Raw genomic sequence first — 19,171 nt, forward strand, 5'->3', positions numbered from 1 at the left:
ACATTTATCTCGCGTCTCACACACATACACACACACACACACACACACACACACACACACACACACACAAACACACGCATGCACTCACCCACCAGATGAATTAACTGGCTCATCAACATGAAGTAAAATCTATTCATCATGACCGCAGTTTTGCTTCTTGTATGCTGTGCACTTGATTACTTTAGCGTTTAAGCATTGATTCATTTCAGAAGAACTAGGAGTTACACAACCACTAAAATGTATCAATAATATAAACAATTGACTGCTTTTTCTTTTTTATATACAAAAGGTTTCTTTGTGTTGGAACACATTTTGACCTCCCGCCGCATTGGTACGACCGCTCATTGTTTATCTTTGCACGTTTTAGCAGCAGTGTGAGAATTGTTGACAGGATTAATGGCCAGCGGCTTTGGATAGCAAACACTGATAATGTTTTCAGTCCGCTCCAAATGGTAGTGTAAAACCCCCAGCAAATTACCAACAGCGACATGCGGGTTGAACTGGCCATATCACAGTGACAAAGCAAATAAAAGCCCACCCACTGTTTAATCAGCCTGTTTAAATGAAGATGATGTTTGTTTGTTTGTTTGTTTGTTTGTTTGTTTGTTTGTTTGTTTGTTTGTTTGTTTGTTTGTGTGTTTGAAGGGACAGCCAACGATTAAATACTTGGCATATGGCAGTGATTCCCTTTTCGATATCATTCCCAACCAGGTTGCCATGGCACATTAGTATGTAAAGAAAGAAAAAAAGAAAGAAAGAAAGAAAGAAAGAAAGAAAGAAAGAAAGAAAGAAAGAAAGAAAGAAAGAAAGAAAGAAAGAAAGAAAGAAAGAAAGAAAGAAAGAAAGAAAGAAAGAAAGAAAGAAAGAAAGAAAGAAAGAAAGAAAGAAAGAAAGAAAGAAAGAAAGAAAGAAAGAAAGAAAGAAAGAAAGAAAGAAAGAAATCTGGCGTTCCAGGATTAACTTTTCTTCTGCTCTCAACAGCCCATGTTTTATCCCAATTTAAAGTAGGGTCACCAGTGCTATTGTTTGCATCAGCCAAGGTAAGGGAAAGTTTACAACCAAGATCAATCTAATCTTTTTGCTTTATGAGCCACGAGCTTTATTTGTTTTGACAGACGGCAACAAAAACACAACTGACACCTACAGGAAATATTTTAATTTGTTGTTGATCTGTCGGGGAATAAAGCCACTCCGATCATATTTAAAAAATAGGTATACAGTACCTGGGTTTGTGACTAAATATTACAACGTTACTCCTGTGACTTTGAAAAACTTGCAGTCACGTGGATATTATTTTTGGAGACTTCTGTGCGATATGGAGACGATGATGATGAGAACAACTTCCTCATCTGTTAGGCCCGGAGCATCAGCGCTTGGCGGAGCATGAGGAAAGGGGGTCATGGCAACAGCTTGGCATCGCGCAATGGGTGCACGCACACGATAAGGCTCGTTAGTGGTTTGCGCTTCATATTGCCATTTCAACATGCTGTTTATGTTTGTTTGGGTCTATGCTTGACAGAAACAAACACATAAATTGCTGTAAGTTATCATGAGTTATTACACTAAATAGGAGTGGATTAGGTCATTCATTGTTTTTGAGTATGATTTTTTTAAATTCAATATAATCTGATATTTGTAGATACTTTTTGAGACACTGGTTGCCAGTCAATCGCCAGTTGCAGTGGTCAATCAGCCTACCATGCATGTTTTTGGAATGTAGGCGGAAACCAGAAACCCAAGCACAAGGAGAAAATGCGAACTCCACAAAGAAAGGCGTTGATCTTTTCTTTTCAATTCAGGTGATGGATGGATGGATGGATGGATGGATGGATGGATGGATGGATGGATGGATGGATGGATGGATGGATGGATGGATGGATGGATGGATGGATGGCTGGACGGACGGACGGACGGATGTACTTGGGTGGTTGCGTTTGGTTTTTGTGGGTGAGTGAGTTGTTTCGTTTCTCATTTGCTACTGCTTTTTCATGACTACCAATGTCGAGGTGGGTAAGGCAGAGCTGGATTGAGTCAGAGGTGCGTAATAGGAGTTGATCAAGCTGTGTTACTTTGGTTAGTCCCTATCAGAGGAGAAAACTGTCCGAGGTGGCAGTCACTCCTGGGTCATGCAAAGCTGAGTTGTGTTTTCACAGAACGCTTTTGATTGCCACTGTATGCGGTTTTGTGTGTCTCACATAAGCGCTACATGTGTTTGTCAGTTAGAAAGTTGATTATTCGGTCAGAATGAAGATATTTCTTTAGGGAAAGGTGCCATTTGAAAGCCAGGATGAGTTAATTTGAATTAATTAGAAAAGCTATTAAAGCAACAGATGAACGGATTCTCACAGCCCTTGACGAATCTCTGAAATGATCATCCATCATTGATGCCGTTATAAGCCCTCATTACATCGTTTAAAGGGTTTGCAATTTGGTGTCGCTCCTATGTCGAGGACACAGTAAATACTTCCGATTTGAGGCTCATTTGGTTGTTTATCCCAAAACCTTGCTTCAAACCAGGAAGGCTGAGATTCAAATTCAGACACGTCCTTTTAGCTTTTTTTGTGCGTCCTAATGATAAACATATGCATGACATTTCTTGTCTATTGGTGGGACTGGTTATGAGGGCTGGAATTTTTCGGCTACTGGCTGACGTTTGTTCAGGAAACACCTTAAATTATGCAACCATTAACTGAAATCAGATCTCCCGCATTAAGTAACCAATATGAGTTTCATGTAGTCACACGTTCATGCATGTCTAACATGTCCAACATGTCCATCTTTCAACCGTCTATTGTCCATCATGTCACATATCCATCACATCCATCATGTCATGCGACGAGCATGTCATGTCCATCATGTCCTGCGACCATCATTTCAGATGTATCATGTCCATAATGTCTTGCGTCCAACATATCCATCATGCCTTAATGACCATCAAGTCATGTCTATCATGTCACGTGAGCAACATGTACTTTATGCCATCATGTCATATGTCCACTGAATCACAAGTTATATTATTTATATTACGCTATATTTTCTTCTTTTATTGAGTTTGGAGTTATTGAGCGTGTTCACTTCCGTGGGTGGGCTCTATTGAACGTCGCATGTCAAATATTGCATGGAGTTAATATTTTATCATCGTGAGCCTTTTTCATACAACACTCGGGCGGGGTCGCCTCTGCGTGCAGTCGGGCGGGGGACTCCTCAATATTTTATTGCTCTTTTTTCTTCTTGTGCTTTTGTTTTGATGTGCTACATGAACTGTCAAGTTTAGTCTCATTATTCTTTCATTTATGTACAACGCCGGCGTACCTTTAAATTTCAGTCAGTTTTTTTTTTTTTTTTTAATTATATTTATTTTACTTATATTTTATATATTTCAGTTATAGGGTGGTGAATTTTAGTCCTGTCGTAATTTTTATAAACCGACCATGCAAATGTTCAAGTAGCCCTTTTAAGTCTATACTGGTGGGATCATGCTTACATGTGCCTTGACATTATAGTTGCCTTGGCTAGACATATCCCCCCCTACAAAAATATGGCTTGAAAAAAACATATTTCATCCCTCCTAACCTGCTAACACTCTCCCACCCAATCACCCATTCTGTCGACCCCTGTGGTGCGGAGGTGGCAGGTGATTAATGGTAGCTCATTGTCAGCAAATTCTGGCCAAACTGTGAAGATAATAGCGATGACAGACTCGTATAGCATCTTGGCTCAATTGCCACTCGCTAAGCTGCAAAGATGCAATCATAATTTTTGAATATCAGCTTCCGCCAGCTGCTGTTCGATTAAGCCATAACGTTACATTATGCTTTCGTACATTCCGGACTGCCCTGGTTATTGCCGTTCGTCTTCGCCCACTTTTGATGTCGCAACATTGACATGTAAAATAAGGCAGGTAGATGAAGAAGTAATAATTATTGTTGAAGAACAGTCCATGCAGTATATTGCAAATATTAACCGCAGATGTGACATGTTCTCTGATGGGAACAAGTGGACTTGAGGTGAGTGGAGGTGAGAAATTGACTTGAGGTTTGACTCTTGAAAGCAATGCATTTTTAATCCAGTTCGAGAAGTACTTATTTACACACACACACACACGCACACGCACACACACACACATACACACACATATAACATTTTATTGTCTTTGTACATTATATTATGTATTTTTAAAATTCTAATTAGAATGCCTTTATTATCATTTTACAACAGGTAGACTTTTGGGCTTCTTTCCCATTTATTTGAACAAGTTTTATTTTTATTCATTGGATAATTTTGGATGCTTAGGTTAAGCATTTAACTGAAGAAGTAATGATGGTTGTACGTACTCTTTTCACGACATTGTTTTTCCCCCAGTGCAAGTGGATTGTTGCATTTTTGCCGCCGCATCATTTTAACATGATGTAGCGATGCCATGCGGGGCCACGGCATTCATAACTGCTGACTTTATGGCCGATAAGTGACGGATTGATTGCAAGCATCAGGCCTCAAACTCTATCTGCTGTGGTTAAAGGCCAAACGACAGGAAGAAACAGAGTCCAGTGTTTGGATCTGTTTATCGGCGGCGACGTCCCATCGCGACAGGCATCAATCACCTCATCTCCCCTCCGCTTTTTGTCGTCCTATCGGAATGCCAAATGACCTCCCGGGACGAGAAAGCGCAGGATGGAGATGAGGAGGAAGTGACAAGTTGCCCTAAATTGCAATCGATTGGCTTCTTTGAGCTTCTTTTCTCTGTGAGGTAAAGAGTCCACCAGGAGTCGTGGCCCAGTTCCAAATGAGGGAGCTGTCACACGCTTGCGATTCACATTGCATCCTTCCTCCGCTTCGTCATCGTCTTTATCCTCGTGAGCCAACATATCTGCACACTTGTGAATCTTGACTGCACACTGCTGCGACATTCTCTTTTAAAAAGACTATTCATCAGCAAAAAGCCCTAATAGTGATCCAACGTCAAATCTATTATGATCTACGAATGATATACATCAAAGGAAATTTTGACATTTTTATAGCACTTTGACCATGAAACTTTGTTGTGCGCTCTGTGCTTCCGTGAGTCCAATTATTGTTTGTGGTTTTCCCTGTGCAAACACATGACACATATATCAAACGAGTGTAAAATGTTTCCTCAGGCGTGTAAAAGTCGATTGACTCGGCTTTAGTAATTCTGCGTTTCATGGTGGCGGCCTCAGAGGCGGCCAGAACGACACAAACATTTGGCGTCATACAGTATGAGGCCAACTTTTTAGTCTTTCATTACCTCCTCGCCCCTCCTTTGTCCCTCACTGTCTCTCTCGCTCTCTCTTTTACTTTGCCGCATCAATAACATTTGAAGAATCACAAATATTTCATGGGCACATTGCTGTTGCTGCTGCTGCTGGATGAAGTCCATCAACTTGAATGGATTCCATCAACTTGCCGCATGATTTGCATTTCTTAAGGCGGGCGGGCGGCATGCATTATGCAGCAGCGGCAATGCATTCTGCATAAATCCACTTGGCAGAGTCCATATTTCACAATCTAACCTTTCGCAGGTTTGCTTACTCGCATGACGAGTAGGCGGACAATTACGGCGAGACCTGCTTCGTAGAGCGCCGCCATGTGTGTGATAAAAGTGTTTTGATTTTCAGACTTGCATACGGTTTGAATGGAAAGCCGACTGCACATCCTCTCTGCTGGCCTTTTCATTAGGGACGCAATTGAAAGCAAGAGATGTGAATCAACTGCCCTTAAAAAGTCTTCTTTGGCCTGTTAGGGCTGCTAGCACCATTTTACGTAATAGTAATAAACATAATGACGGGAAATCATCCACCGTCAAAGTTTGCGCCACATGTGCACATCCAATATATAGAAACAGGAAAATCTCATACTGTCTGTTAATTTTGTTTCGTTACCAATTCTTATGAAATTTCCACATCATCAAATTATCAAAATGTGTATCAACCCTACAAAAACATGCTTTGATGATGCCGTCAACTCCAACTCCACATTTTCAAATCGGTTACAATCAAAATAGTTAACAAAGAGGGCTAAACACATGCCACAGTGGTCAAAATGACACATCTTGTTTGCAAAAGGCTCTACCTGTGCTTAAACAATTAAAATATGGAACAAAAGCAAATGTTGCCTTCAAACAACTCAACTTTGACACAAGTGTATGTCCAATCAATTATTACACCATGGGCAACAAAATACAAAATACAGTACTTGTGTGAATCAGTGCACCATTGCTTATTATTACAGCCTATGACTTTACGTTGCTTACATGCCAGTGCAGTTTATAGTCAAATTTGCCCTCTTGAAAATAATGCATCCAGAATCAGATATGTGTGCTTTGATGCAAATGTTATTGATTACCTTAATTTCCGGACTATAAGCCGCTACCTTTTGCTCAAGTTTTGAACCGTGCGTCTTGTCGTCCAGTGCGGCGTATCTATGGATTTTTCGTGTATTTTGTGATGACTTGATCACTTATACACTCGTAAAAAGACTGTGGACCGCAGTTGTGCGGCACCGCTTTGCTGGACGGAGGAATATGTGACACGGTCACTGGGAAGAAGAGTGATGTGTTGATCGCATGCCCATCCGCCAAGCAAATAGTGCCTTATAATTGACACAAAGAAGAGACAGAACAAGATCAAAATGGACATTACTGAAGAAAGGAAACTTTTATACACAAACCCTCATTATGGGAGACAAAAGAAATGCATATGATGCCGCTTTTAAGTTAAAGGCAGTTGATTTGGCTCTTAACGAAGGAACTCATGCTGCTCATGCACTGTAGAGGTTTCCTCCGGTCACTAGAGGGCACTGGGCTATTGTTGATGACATCTTGTTGCGTCACCCTTTTCTTTCTTTGTTTCCCGGTCACGTCTACTCCGGAGCTATACGTGTAGCTCGCTAGTTTAATGTAACTTAGGGCTTTGTGCATGAATAAAATTAGCATGAACAGACCCTCATCAAAGAAATGCTAGAAGAAATGCATAAAAGCGACATCGAAAAAGACTAAGAAAGTGTGTGGCGAAGTATATCTGACGCTATTCCAATCCAACACTGAGGAGGGAGACTTCGATGGTTTCAGTGCACAGTAGGAAAATGAAGTGACCTTTCTGGTATGTTTTTTTTAACCAGCCCTTTTAGTGCTGTGCTACCGTGTTGCTGCTTTGTTACCGCCGCGTCTCAGTGACTTTTACCAGTAAGTCTTTTTTTATCCAGCCCTATTAGTGCTGTGTTACTTCCGTTTTGCTGCGGTATTAGTGCCGCGTCACAGGCAGTGTTTGGAAAGAAATGTTAAGGTATGTTATTAAAACTTTAAAAAGGCTTTCTGTGTAGTGTCTTTCTTTGTAAATAACTCACGTGCACATGCAGCTTTTAGTAAGGTGTGGTTTATTTATGAAAAAAACACAAATTTCCCCTAATGTTTGCTTGTGAGGCTTATAATCAAGTGAGTCTTATAGTCCAGAAATTACGGTACATTCTTTTTTTTCCAGACTGTGGCTGACACATACATACATACATACATACATACATACATACATACATACATACATACATACATACATACATGAAATAATAATATTGTGTGAGGAATTAGGAAAAACGGTCTTTTACAGCAAAGAACAAAAATCTATACGAAAAGAGTTTAAACGATAGCCACAAGTGATACTCTTCGCTTCACTTCTTTCTTGGCCTCATCCACATTGCATTAAATATTCTCCCATGCAATGCACCGAGAGAAAAATTGACGAGCATGCTTGAACCATCCTTGACATGCATCTGCATCTATATCTCGGGCAGCAGCAGTCATTGCATTGAGCAAAGGCATTTGTTCATAGGGGTGGCGATCGTATACTTTCCATCGCCACGCACTGAAGAATTCCTCTTTGGGATTTAAAAACGGAGAGTATGAAGGAAGGAGTTGTACCATTATCCGAGGATGCACCACTCATTCACAACACAAGAGTAGTGGAACGCCATATTGTCCCAGATAATAACGAATAGTGGCATGCCAGGCCTCAACAGGCCTCTCTCCTGAGGCGGGATTAGGACGTCATGAAGGGCATTCAGGAATGCTATGAGACGTTCCATGTTGTATGGGCCAATGGTAGGGATATGGCACAGGACGCCATCATTGGAGATGGCAGCACACATTGTTATGTTGGCGCCTCTCTGCCCTGGAACAGCAATAGTGGCCCTATACCCAATGAGGTTCCTTCCAAGTCTCCTTACTTTACAAAAATTTAGTTTCTACTTAAATCAAGATTTATTCCCCCTCAGCTTCAAGCTCCATTATTCGATAAAGCTTAAGAAGGCAAGATTACAATTATGTCAACAGACTTAAAGTAAATAACTATATTATGAGTATAAGAGATAATCTTCTGTCTCTTCTTCTGAGCCCTTTCAGCTATACCTCCACCTCAGACACAAACTCCTCTTCCTCTCACTCTACCACTCATCTGCCTTAGACCTTATCAATCCATGCTTGCAAAGAACAACAAAGGTCTGAAGAATGATTACAAATGAAAATATTTTGTCAAAAACTTTCAGACAGATTGCGGGTGCATACTGATCAGGGAGTTTCCAAGAGGTCGGAGCATATAGTTTCTGTTCTGTAGCCAGAGCTAAAACAATGGAGTTTGGACTTCTTGAATGACATCTGTTAACTGTTTTGCTAAAGGGTGGGAAACGGTCAATCCAAAGAGAATGGGTTAACATATGTGTTTGTTGGATTGTTTGTTTGTTTGTTTGTTTGTTTGTTTGTTTGTTTGTTTGTTGTCACCAATATTGAATTACTTTTAGCCTTATTGCAATGTTGCAATGTGATTCGCCACCAAATATGATGTTCTCAAGGCTCTTACATTTGTTGACAAATCTGCTCAGAAGGTGTCATTGACTCATTGTAGAGCCGCTTGCCTCAAATTGGGCTTCGTGCATGGTAATCACCTGTCGCTGTGATTCAGTTTTTAAGTGGGTTGTCTGCTATTGTCTGTGAAATGCACCCTTTTTTCTCTTTTGCAAAGGCTCTTGTGTTGAATGCTTACTGGGTCTTTTTAAATACATCTGTTTGTTTGACTCATTTCGCTAGCTTGTGTAGTTACACGACCAAAACAGTTTGTATGTCTGAATGTCCACACTTATCCCTTATTTTCAATTAAATAAAATGAATCAAATATTATAATACGAATATATTATATAAAATATATAAACATAATGTATAGCAACTGTATCACTTTGAATAAATAAAAATAAATTGATATAATTACAAAAAAACTACTAAAACCTAAATAAGATACAATAGAATGGAAAGATCATGCATGGATAGATGAGTTGAGAACATAAAATAAATAAATGAATAAATACATTATACCCAATCAAACATCAATAAAGCATATCTGTAAATAACTTTATAAAAAACCCAATGCATTTTTGAAAAATGTGATTACATTTTACTCTGGGCTCATTCTCCTCAAGGGGACATCATCCCATAGCTGTGGTTTATGAATGCAAGAGTTTTGAACTCCCGGTTTATTGAATGCATTACGAGTTGCATATTCTTGTATCACAGCAGTAGCTTTGGTCCTAACATTACCAACAGAGAGCTGGCCTTCATAAAGTTCAACTGTGCTGTATATGAATCAACCTACTGCAAAGTACAATATTTCCCTCAGCTATTCATCAGGAGTCCCCAATATTCATATGCGGTTAAATTTATGCATAGAAACGCCGAGCGATGTGCCTGATGAAGGACTTGAGCGATACAACTGAGATGGTGCAGAATGAAGATGATACTGTGGCTGATTTATCATTCAGATTTCAGTGGATTAAAGAGACCGGGTGGGGGGGAAGAAGTTAACTTTAGTTTTAATTATGCATTCAGACATTATTATTCAATCCGTAATGCCACGTCACTTCCCAGGGGAGATTCATTCAAATTTAATAACCAGACAGGGGAAATCGTTTTTATACAACTTAATCATATGACACTGAGACTTTGCTAGCACTTGAACGAGCACGTCATGGACCGTGGATTTATTTTTAATTTGTGTGTGTGTGTGTGTTCGTGTGTGCGTGTTTGTGTGTGTGTGTGTGTTATCACGTATATTACGTGTATATTCTATCAGATTTTTTTTTTTTAATGTCTGGATTTTGTCTGGTCTTTTAAACTCTATTGTGCAAAGGGAAAGTAAAATATCATACAACCTGTAAATTTCATTCGCGCATGTGACCAAGCGTGCCTTTTTGATGAGTTTTTTTTAACACGTTTTTTAACACGTCTAGTTCTGAAGTGCAAGAACATGTTCGTACTCAGTAACTTGCATGAAATTAGTTGTCATTGCTTGTTGTAGCCATATTTGAATATAGACCGTCTGTAGGCATTTCATTCTATTGTGCAATGTGTTTTTTATGAACAATGGGTAAGAGGATCAAAGATAACAATTTTTTTGTGGGCACGCAGTAGTTATTTGTGCTATTGTGCATTAATTCTAGCTGTTACATTTCTTTATATTGTCCAAGGTGGCAGTGGTCATGATTAGTGGCAAGACAATTGTCATCAATAAATGCCTTGCATGAAAGAACGTCTAGGGTTTTTATTTTTATTTTTTACTTTGGACTACTTGTAGTTGTTAGTTTCATTTATTTCTATACTGTAATTTTGCAATTAATATACATACTTTTTAGTTTCATATTTGTTTGACAATACTAAATCAGAAGTTACCTTATAGTTACTCAGTACTTGGAGTTTTTCTTCATTGAAAAGTTTTCCTACTCAAGTTATTACAATTGGAGGACTGTTTTCTTTAACTATTTAATGGAGCCATCATTCTTTTAAAGCAAAGATCCAAACTCAGTTCTCAAGGGCCACTGTCGTAGTTGTTTTCCATGTCTGCCAGCTGCAATACACCTGATTCAAATAATGAGGATCATCATCAAGCTTCTTGAGAGCTTCCTGATGAGCTGATCAAGTCAGTCGGGACAGCGGCCCTTAAGGACGAGAGTTGCACATGCCTGTTCTAAAGTATCAATTCATTTAATTGAGCACAATTTCTGACTACTCCACCTAACTGTGATAGTCGTTCTGTTTATTTCTATCACACTTGTATGGTGCATTTAGACACAGCGTTATTCATCAGTGTCGTGTTGATTGGCAAAAGCTTTCTTGTCTCGTGTAGTTCCCAAACAAACATGTTGTACGTGACTCTCGGTTTAATTGCGGGCAATTAAAGTGCAAATCCTTGTTTGTCATCTTGTCGGCTGGAGCAGAGATGAGAGTGTGACGCTGCGTCTCTCTCGCTCGCCACACTCGGCAGAGATTTTGATGATGAACAAAAGTCCCTCAAGTCCAAATGGTAAGCAACCAAGTGTGGAGCACATCCTTGTTCAGGCTGAACAAGTGCAATGCTTCAGAGAGCAATCTCATACAACCTTTTTAATTTCAGAGGTTTTTTTTTTTTTTTAAGTTGTTGCTATTCCTTAGAGGTCCAGTAAAGTGAATCCAGAGATTTATTTCTGAATACTGTACACTATACTGTATATTACATTGACGATAATTGCTGAAAGCATGCAAGAACGTTTTGGTTTATGATCAGCTGAATAGTGCTTTACTATCTACTACAATAAAGCAAATGAGTTGGCATTTGCCTCTTTTGGACAGTCTTTTGTATCGTATTGTATAACATGAATGCTCTTCATTATTTACTGCTAATGAATGATCTACTTTTCCCCACTAACGCTTCAAAAGGTCACCCAGATAAAGCATGAACAATAAATATTTTCATGGCTTGAGTCGATGACTAACTCGCACATCACACCAGGAGCAAACCAATAAGTTGCATGTAGATATATGAATGTATTGTGTGTGCATAACTCGCACTCTTTATAAGTGCGCGCCCGCACAGCTTGTTAAATATAATAAGAACAAAGAAGCAGAATTAGCAAAAGCGTTCACATGTATCACCTAATCCTCACTGCCATTCTTTGTAGTTGCACCAATACAGCTTCAGGTTATGGCCAAAACCCTTAACGGTATGTGCTCAATAAATGAATAATGGCCTCTACTTTGAGTTAATGTCTAATTGTTTCCCCCTAATGTGATTAACAGCAGAGCCATAAAGCGCAACATGCTACTCGGCCAGATCATGGCCAGTATACACTAGACATGGATTGCAACAGTTCGGTTTTTAGTTCTCACTACCACCCAAAATATACTTAACTCTTCAAGTATCACCAAATTAGCCAACATTAAGATGTGTTAGCATTGTAATCCAAAAGTATAGTCATTCTTACTAAAAGCCCCGACATTATGCAAAATTTCAAAATTAATACTGCACTTAAAATTGCTAAAAAGTGTACCTTTAATAATTCAATTAAAATATATTGCACATAAAAGTTAAATGCAACTGAATTCTAGTCTAAACATCTACTGTCTGACATTAAAAAAGGTTTATCACTATCACATCATTCACAGTTTGATCTCCTAATGGCTAGATAACTACACGACGTTTTGAGTCACAGATTCCCAAACATGGCATCATAAACTTCTTCAAGGAAATAATTCCCTAAAATAATAAAAGAGTTCATTTGTAGCAGGGTGGAAGCTTTCTTCTGGTATTTTCAGAGATGCACTAGTAGAAATGCACCTTTGCGACATGTGGGAGTGAACGCAGCGTACTTGAGTCTTAGTCAATCCGAGCGTCGTGTTTGTTTCATCTGATTTAAGGTTAAGTGCACTTTCAGTCATCAAATTGTCAGATGCGCCACATGCTTGTCACAGAAAATGCCCTTGGTCTGTCGGACCACACTGCATGGCTTTGTGCAAAGCATTTCAGTTTTTGAAGTGTTTTTGTCTACAGAAAAAGAAATGATCTGACCTTCCTATTCCAATGCTTTTCGTGGGGAGTGTAGTTGCTTACCAATACGATAAAAAGGAAGTGCTAATCAGACAGCAGAACGAGGTGAAAGGCGTGTTAATGAACACGTTAATATGCGGTTCCCCAGCCCCTTTTCTCCACGGTGACTCCCGTGACTTCTGTGTTATTGCTAATTAGCAGCGCTCGTGCGGCATTAGTTGGTTAAGGAGCCATTATTGCCCGGCCCCTCGATGGCAGATGTCGGGAGGAAGAACCGGTAAGTCGTAAAGAAAGAACAGGGGGTTAGCGATTAGCTTCCTCTGCTGACTCGTTAAGCGGGGTGATGTCGTTTAATGACATTCTCTGCTTTGAGGACCGCATTAAAATGTCTCTATTTACTATTACAAGTATTCAAGAAATAATAATAATAGTAATCCTTTTTGGGCAAGAGGACATAGTAGCTGTCTTGTTAGATTAGCTTTCGTGCACCAAGGTAGTAGATAGGACTAGGGATGGGAATCTTCTCCAGCAAAGTGATACGATACACATCTCGATACACTGCCAGTGATTTGATGCATTCTCGATTCATGGAATTGCCAATGATAAGATGCGATACGATTCTCCCATCTCCTGCAATACAGTGCAATAAAGTACGATTTAATTTTAAAACAATGCGATCCAGTGTGATACGATACGATGCAACTGCATCTTACAGGTCGTGTCGATTTTCCGATGCATATCGATAAATCTTTCCAACCCTAGATAGGACTGACATTAGATCACATAATTTTTCTTTTGTCCAATACAGGAAGAGCATCTGTAAATATGAGTACTGTGAGACTGGATTATGATTGTTCTAGTACACTGTTGAGCTATAATACATTTTTAGATCGTTTTGTTTGGTTCTGTGCTTTTTGAATGCAAAGTAGCTATATATATATGCCTTGGCTTAATAGATCTTGGAAAATACTGGAGTACATTAATTTAGGATTTTACCCTTCAAAATTTCCAGTTGATCATTTGCAAACGTCACTTTTGTTGTGCGTCCGAGCAAGCACTGTGTAGATTTTGAATGAAATCTGCTCCTAGATGCTTCGGGGTGGAAATCAGTCTACACGTTTCGGCCGCAGCTCTACTAGATTCAGACAGATTTTTCGTCTGTCGAGTGTGAATCTCCCGTTGGCATCTCCAAGCGAGCTAATGGAATTTTCCACTAGGGGCCCTTCCTCACACCAACACACTCAAGCACAAGCCGATAAAGCCGATGGAGAAGGGAAAAAACTTGTCAAGTGTGAGAGCGCAGCCGAGGGTGGAAGGGTGGGGAATGCAGACGTGTGCCGTAGATATTCTCTGAGCCATTTTTAAAAACTGAAGACAATCTGTGTTCCTGAAAATCACTTGATGCTCTTCTAGTGTGCATGATGCCCAAGTGTTGCCGCCCTCATAATCCCAACACTCAAGTACAAGCGGCATGTTATACGAAATGGATTGGTGGAAGATACAGGAAGAATAGTGTGTTTTCAAGTATGGTCTCCGAGAAAATTTTTTGGGAGTGAGATCTTTTAAATTAATATGGATGACCAGAATGTCAATTCAATGGCAAATAGAAGACTCCTCTTTTCTTTCCGAACATCGTCTGTTGAGATATGTTTGTTTGCCTTCTCGTGATAGACATAGATTTCATGTTGCTCAGTGAAATTGGCTTTGATGGCTATATTTGCTATGAATATCCGTGATGCCCCCTTAATAGCTGTTTAAACCACAATGGGAAATTTACTATCTCTTGACTTATTTCTGGAAATTATTGTACAATGACAGAAATGCATTCAATGGAGACTTCAGATGAAAATAGCTGACATCCTGAGAGTCTTTTCGACCATGTACTCGAAAGACTGTGTTGTGTTTTTTTTCTCATGATAGACATACTAACAAACTTGTTCAAACTTGCTTTTGATACCGATTTTTCAAATGACTTTGTAGCATGAATGACCACAAGGGTAGGTTTCCTGTGTCTTTTCTAGTATGATCCCTTGAGACTTTTTGGTGGGTCTATTCATGATAGTCATGCCTAGGAGATTTCACGTTGCTAAAGGGAACTTCATTTAAAGGCTCAATTTGAGACTGAATATTCCAAATTATTATTAGTATTATAGCTGTTTAAACCACAATAGGAGACTTATTGTGTCTTTTCAGGCATAGCCTCTTGAAACCTTTTTTCTTAGGCCTCCTCATGATAAACATACCAACCAAATTTTATGCTAAGAAGTGACACGGGCTTCACGGGCTGAATTTTTAAATAAAGACACAAACATGTTTTTCACTGTGTCAATTAGACACCAATGCGTCACGATTGATTGAAGTCATGTCACTATTGCAGCGTGTGAAAAATTCATTAATTTGTTTTGCTTCTCTTTTTCCCTTTTGCACTTCCCTTGATACAGGTAAGTGGTGCTATCTCTATTATTCCACTTTTATCATTCTCATGAAAGGCTTGTTAGTTTAAAAGTAGAAAATAAATACTTTGTGCACTCTTGTAAGCAGCCTTGAATGGGTTAGTGGCACAGCATGCACTCACACAAACGCACACAAACACGTGTGCACTTACAAACCTTCTCTCTCTCTCTCTCTCTCTCTCACACACACGCACGCACGCACGCACGCACACGCACACACACACAGTCAATATCAACGGCACCCCGCTTAAACCTTAATGAAAGAACTCCATCCTTGGTGCTTGTTCGTCTGCTTGCTGCAGAGAGAACATTGAAGTCCTCTGTTGCCATGGCGACCGTTGTATTGGTTTAAAAGACCGAACATGATTTTTTTTTTCCTCAAACAACGCCTAAAAATGTCTCATGTTAAAATGTGCTTTGCCTTGAGACTCACTCACACACACTGGTCAGATATTCACGTTCCCTCATACAGACTTAAATGCAGAGGACTTAAATGCCTCTGGTAATTTATTTGTAGTGAGTTCATTTATTTTGTGTACAGTGGCATTTTTTAGTCCTGGATAATTGTTGTTTGGAGCAATGGCATTAATCTTATGACACGTATATTCTCATGTGCCTGACTGTGACGTGAAGCTTTTTGAACAGTGGTCAGTCTTCTGTTGCCATGGCAATGGTCAGTTAGGTTTAGTTGTCTGGCCCCATTTTCGCCATGTTCAGACATGACGCTGCTTGTACGCGATTTGCCTTTAGACTCAGGACACGTACACACCCACACAAACCAATTAATGTAGTGTGCAAGTACAGAGTTGCAGGAACAAGACTGACTCGCTAACCCTACCACGAACGCGGTCTTGTAGTTTCAGGCTCGGCGAGATACTCAGCATTCGGAACGCGCTTGATATTCCGTGTTCCCGAAGGTTAGTTGGAGGTGTAAAGGTGCGTGTAAAGGGGTGCGCTCGCATTGTTACATAAGCCCAGGTTGAAACTGATGCCGATGTCTCTACTGGAGCTGTATTTTATTGATAAAAGCCTTGTGCCACATGGAAAACACAGTGATGGTGATAGACTACTGCTTACTTGGACAGAGTACAAAAGTGAACTACGTGCATTGAAATTTTTGCATCAATGGAAATGTTTAATTCTCTTTTGTGAAGTGGCCGCTGTCATGAATAACTGGCTGGAGGAATGATCAGAATGCAACAGACTTTTTAAGGGGGGGGGGGGGGGGGCTGTGGACAATATTTACTAGTTGTTCTGGTAATATCTATTATGCAAGGTGGCAGTTGTGCATAACAAAGAATGAGTGACTTAAAGTAATTGTAAGAGGTGTCCACATGCCTGACCACGTGTAAGATGGACTTTTTTTGTTTTCTCTTTTTTCAGTTATCATGAATAACTTGCAAGAAATTAGTAACTTACAGTAATTTTATGAGATGTACACATGCCTGACCTCGCATGAGATGGACTTTTTTTTCTCTCACTGGTAATTTCCGTTGTGCATGGTGGACGTTAATTTAAATTCGTTGACAGCTGAACATGTTACAATAATCGAGTGACAGGCGTGTATGCCAGATCGTTCTGTGCTGTGGGGTTTGGGGCCTTTGAATTATTTCTACTAGTTATTGTGTTTATTTATGTACTCCACCATTTTAATCAAATATGATTTCTCATCTGTTTGACCATACTGTAGTGAACTTGAAAATGAATCTAAGCATTCCTTCTTGTCTGATGTTACCGGATGTTCAGTGTGAAGAGGGCCTGAGCAGGGCCCTAATTGTTTTAGATTTGGCTTTGGGAATGTTGTATTTTATAAGTGCCCATGTCGATTTTCCACAGAAGCCACAGCTTCTACCTGAGCCAGGAAACTCCCAGAAGGACTTATTTGCTTCACTCGATCTTTCTTTGGCGTCTGTGGTGAGATCTGACCCGCAGGCCAGACCCCAACTCGGGCCTTCACTTATACTTGACAGTCAACCTCAAATCCTTTCCATTGTCAGAGGCTTTAGTGTGAGCGTTATTTTGGGTTCTTCAGGGAAAAGTCACTTCCCACTTTGCGAGGTGTGCATCACTCTGGATACTTCTGTGGCAGTAGGTAGGCGGTCCCGCGTGAACCCCCACACCCCACTTGAAAGCGACTCCTCATGCATCACAAATGTGACGTAACGTCTCCCAGGGGCGTCCAAAGGGAGTTCACCTTTGAGGTTGGAGGAAGTGCACAGATTTTGTCGATATACGATTTCCTCCACACCACTGGTCAGATGTTTACACCGGGATGCTTTTTTTAAATTAATGATTTTCATCGCATTATTTGTCCATTCCAATGCTCTTTTTTTTTTTTTTTTCAAAATGACTCAAGAAAGTCTTCCTTGTCACCGCCCTGAAAAAAAGAACTATTGATATAAAAAAAAATAGCATTTTGAATGTAATATACAAGGAAAGCAAACATTTTGCATTTTTAAGGCAACACATAGTATTTGGATTTTGAAATAAAATGTATCAATATTTCAAGGTCAAATAGACTAATCTTATTGTAAAATCAGAGCAACCTGTTAAAAACAAAAATTGAGTGTTTTCAAGGCAAAATGAGTTTGATCATATAATACCAAGTGAATCCAATTCGATGCAATGATTGATGTCTGGTGAGATTCCTGGTGCTTTTGTTATTTTATAGGGAACAAACAGTACCAGACATGAAAGGCATACATGACATAATTTTACATGAGTAATTGTATTGTTTACACAAATGACAGCAAACAGAAGTTGGCAGTGTAATAGTTCTTATTTACCATTGTTGTTATATTCTCTAATTAGAGATTGTGGACGCACATATTTTTCTTTGCATTGATGTGTCACATAGGAATTAATTATGCATGATGTTGCGCATCATTGTATGACATAATTCAGTGTCTTTATGCATGAAGAAGCTCTTGTCTTGTGGGAATGTGTGCTTTTTTTAGAGTAGCACATCTTGTCCTAATTACATAAAGATTTACATGAAAAGATTCTCATCCATTTTTATTTTTTATTATTAGACACTCTGGATATGTTGTAAGCATATGTCAAATTTGTAGGAGCATATTATTTTACCCATGTTTTCAAATTTTCCTTAAATTGGCCTAAAATGGCCTTTTGAAAACCATTGAGATTTCAATTGGTACGATACACTTTCAAGTCTTAATGATTATATTTGTCCACCAGATAGTGACACTCAAATACCTGAATTTTGTCGGCTCTTGTACGTACGCCCGCGACCCTCATAGGATAAGCGGTTTGGAAGATAAATAAATGAATCAAAAAATGAACACACACAGGTAGATATACTTAGATATACTTTTTGCACAAGCTTTGAACCCTGCGATTTATAGTCCAGTGCATTTTATCTGTGGCTTTTTCATGATTTTCATATTTTAAGAGGATTTGGTTTGGTAATACAGGTAAAGGAATTTCCCCTAAACTGGTGCAGTTTACAGTCCGAAATTACTATGTATGTGTGTGTGTGTACGTACATATATATATATATATATATATATTAATATGGATGACCGGAAAATAAAGAGTCAGTGCATATATATATATATATTTATATATATATATATATATATATACACACACACACACACATATATATGGACACACAAGCACACACACATATATATATGTGTGTGTGCTTGTGTGTGTGTGTGTGTGTGTGTGTCTCTAGTTATAATTATATAGATATAGTTGTATATAGATATGATCTATATATACTCTCTCTCTCTCTCTCTCTCTTTACATATATGTATATATATGTTTATATTATTAATAATATATTATTGAAAATATTTGATGACCTCATAGCTTTAAGTTGCTTTCGTGCGAGTGTGA

General features: G+C 39.2%; 1 protein-coding gene across 4 annotated transcripts in view; it reads left to right on the top strand.

Moving 5' to 3' along the window:
* lingo2 (leucine rich repeat and Ig domain containing 2) overlaps positions 1–19,171 on the top strand; it is a 182,333-nt gene that overhangs the window by 123,658 nt on the left and 39,504 nt on the right. The window contains exon 6 of one of the 4 annotated variants that reach the window (XR_015065474.1): positions 17,144–17,476. The exons of the other annotated variants lie outside the window; for them this stretch is intronic. The gene's annotated coding sequence lies outside the window, so the exon portion shown is untranslated. Of the gene's footprint in view, positions 1–17,143; positions 17,477–19,171 lie in introns of those variants that run through there. 4 annotated transcript variants of the gene reach the window in all.

The sequence above is a fragment of the Syngnathus leptorhynchus genome, chromosome 2 (assembly GCF_054491065.1).
Source record: "Syngnathus leptorhynchus isolate UIUO chromosome 2, UIUO_Slep, whole genome shotgun sequence".
Classification (NCBI taxonomy): domain Eukaryota; kingdom Metazoa; phylum Chordata; class Actinopteri; order Syngnathiformes; family Syngnathidae; genus Syngnathus; species Syngnathus leptorhynchus.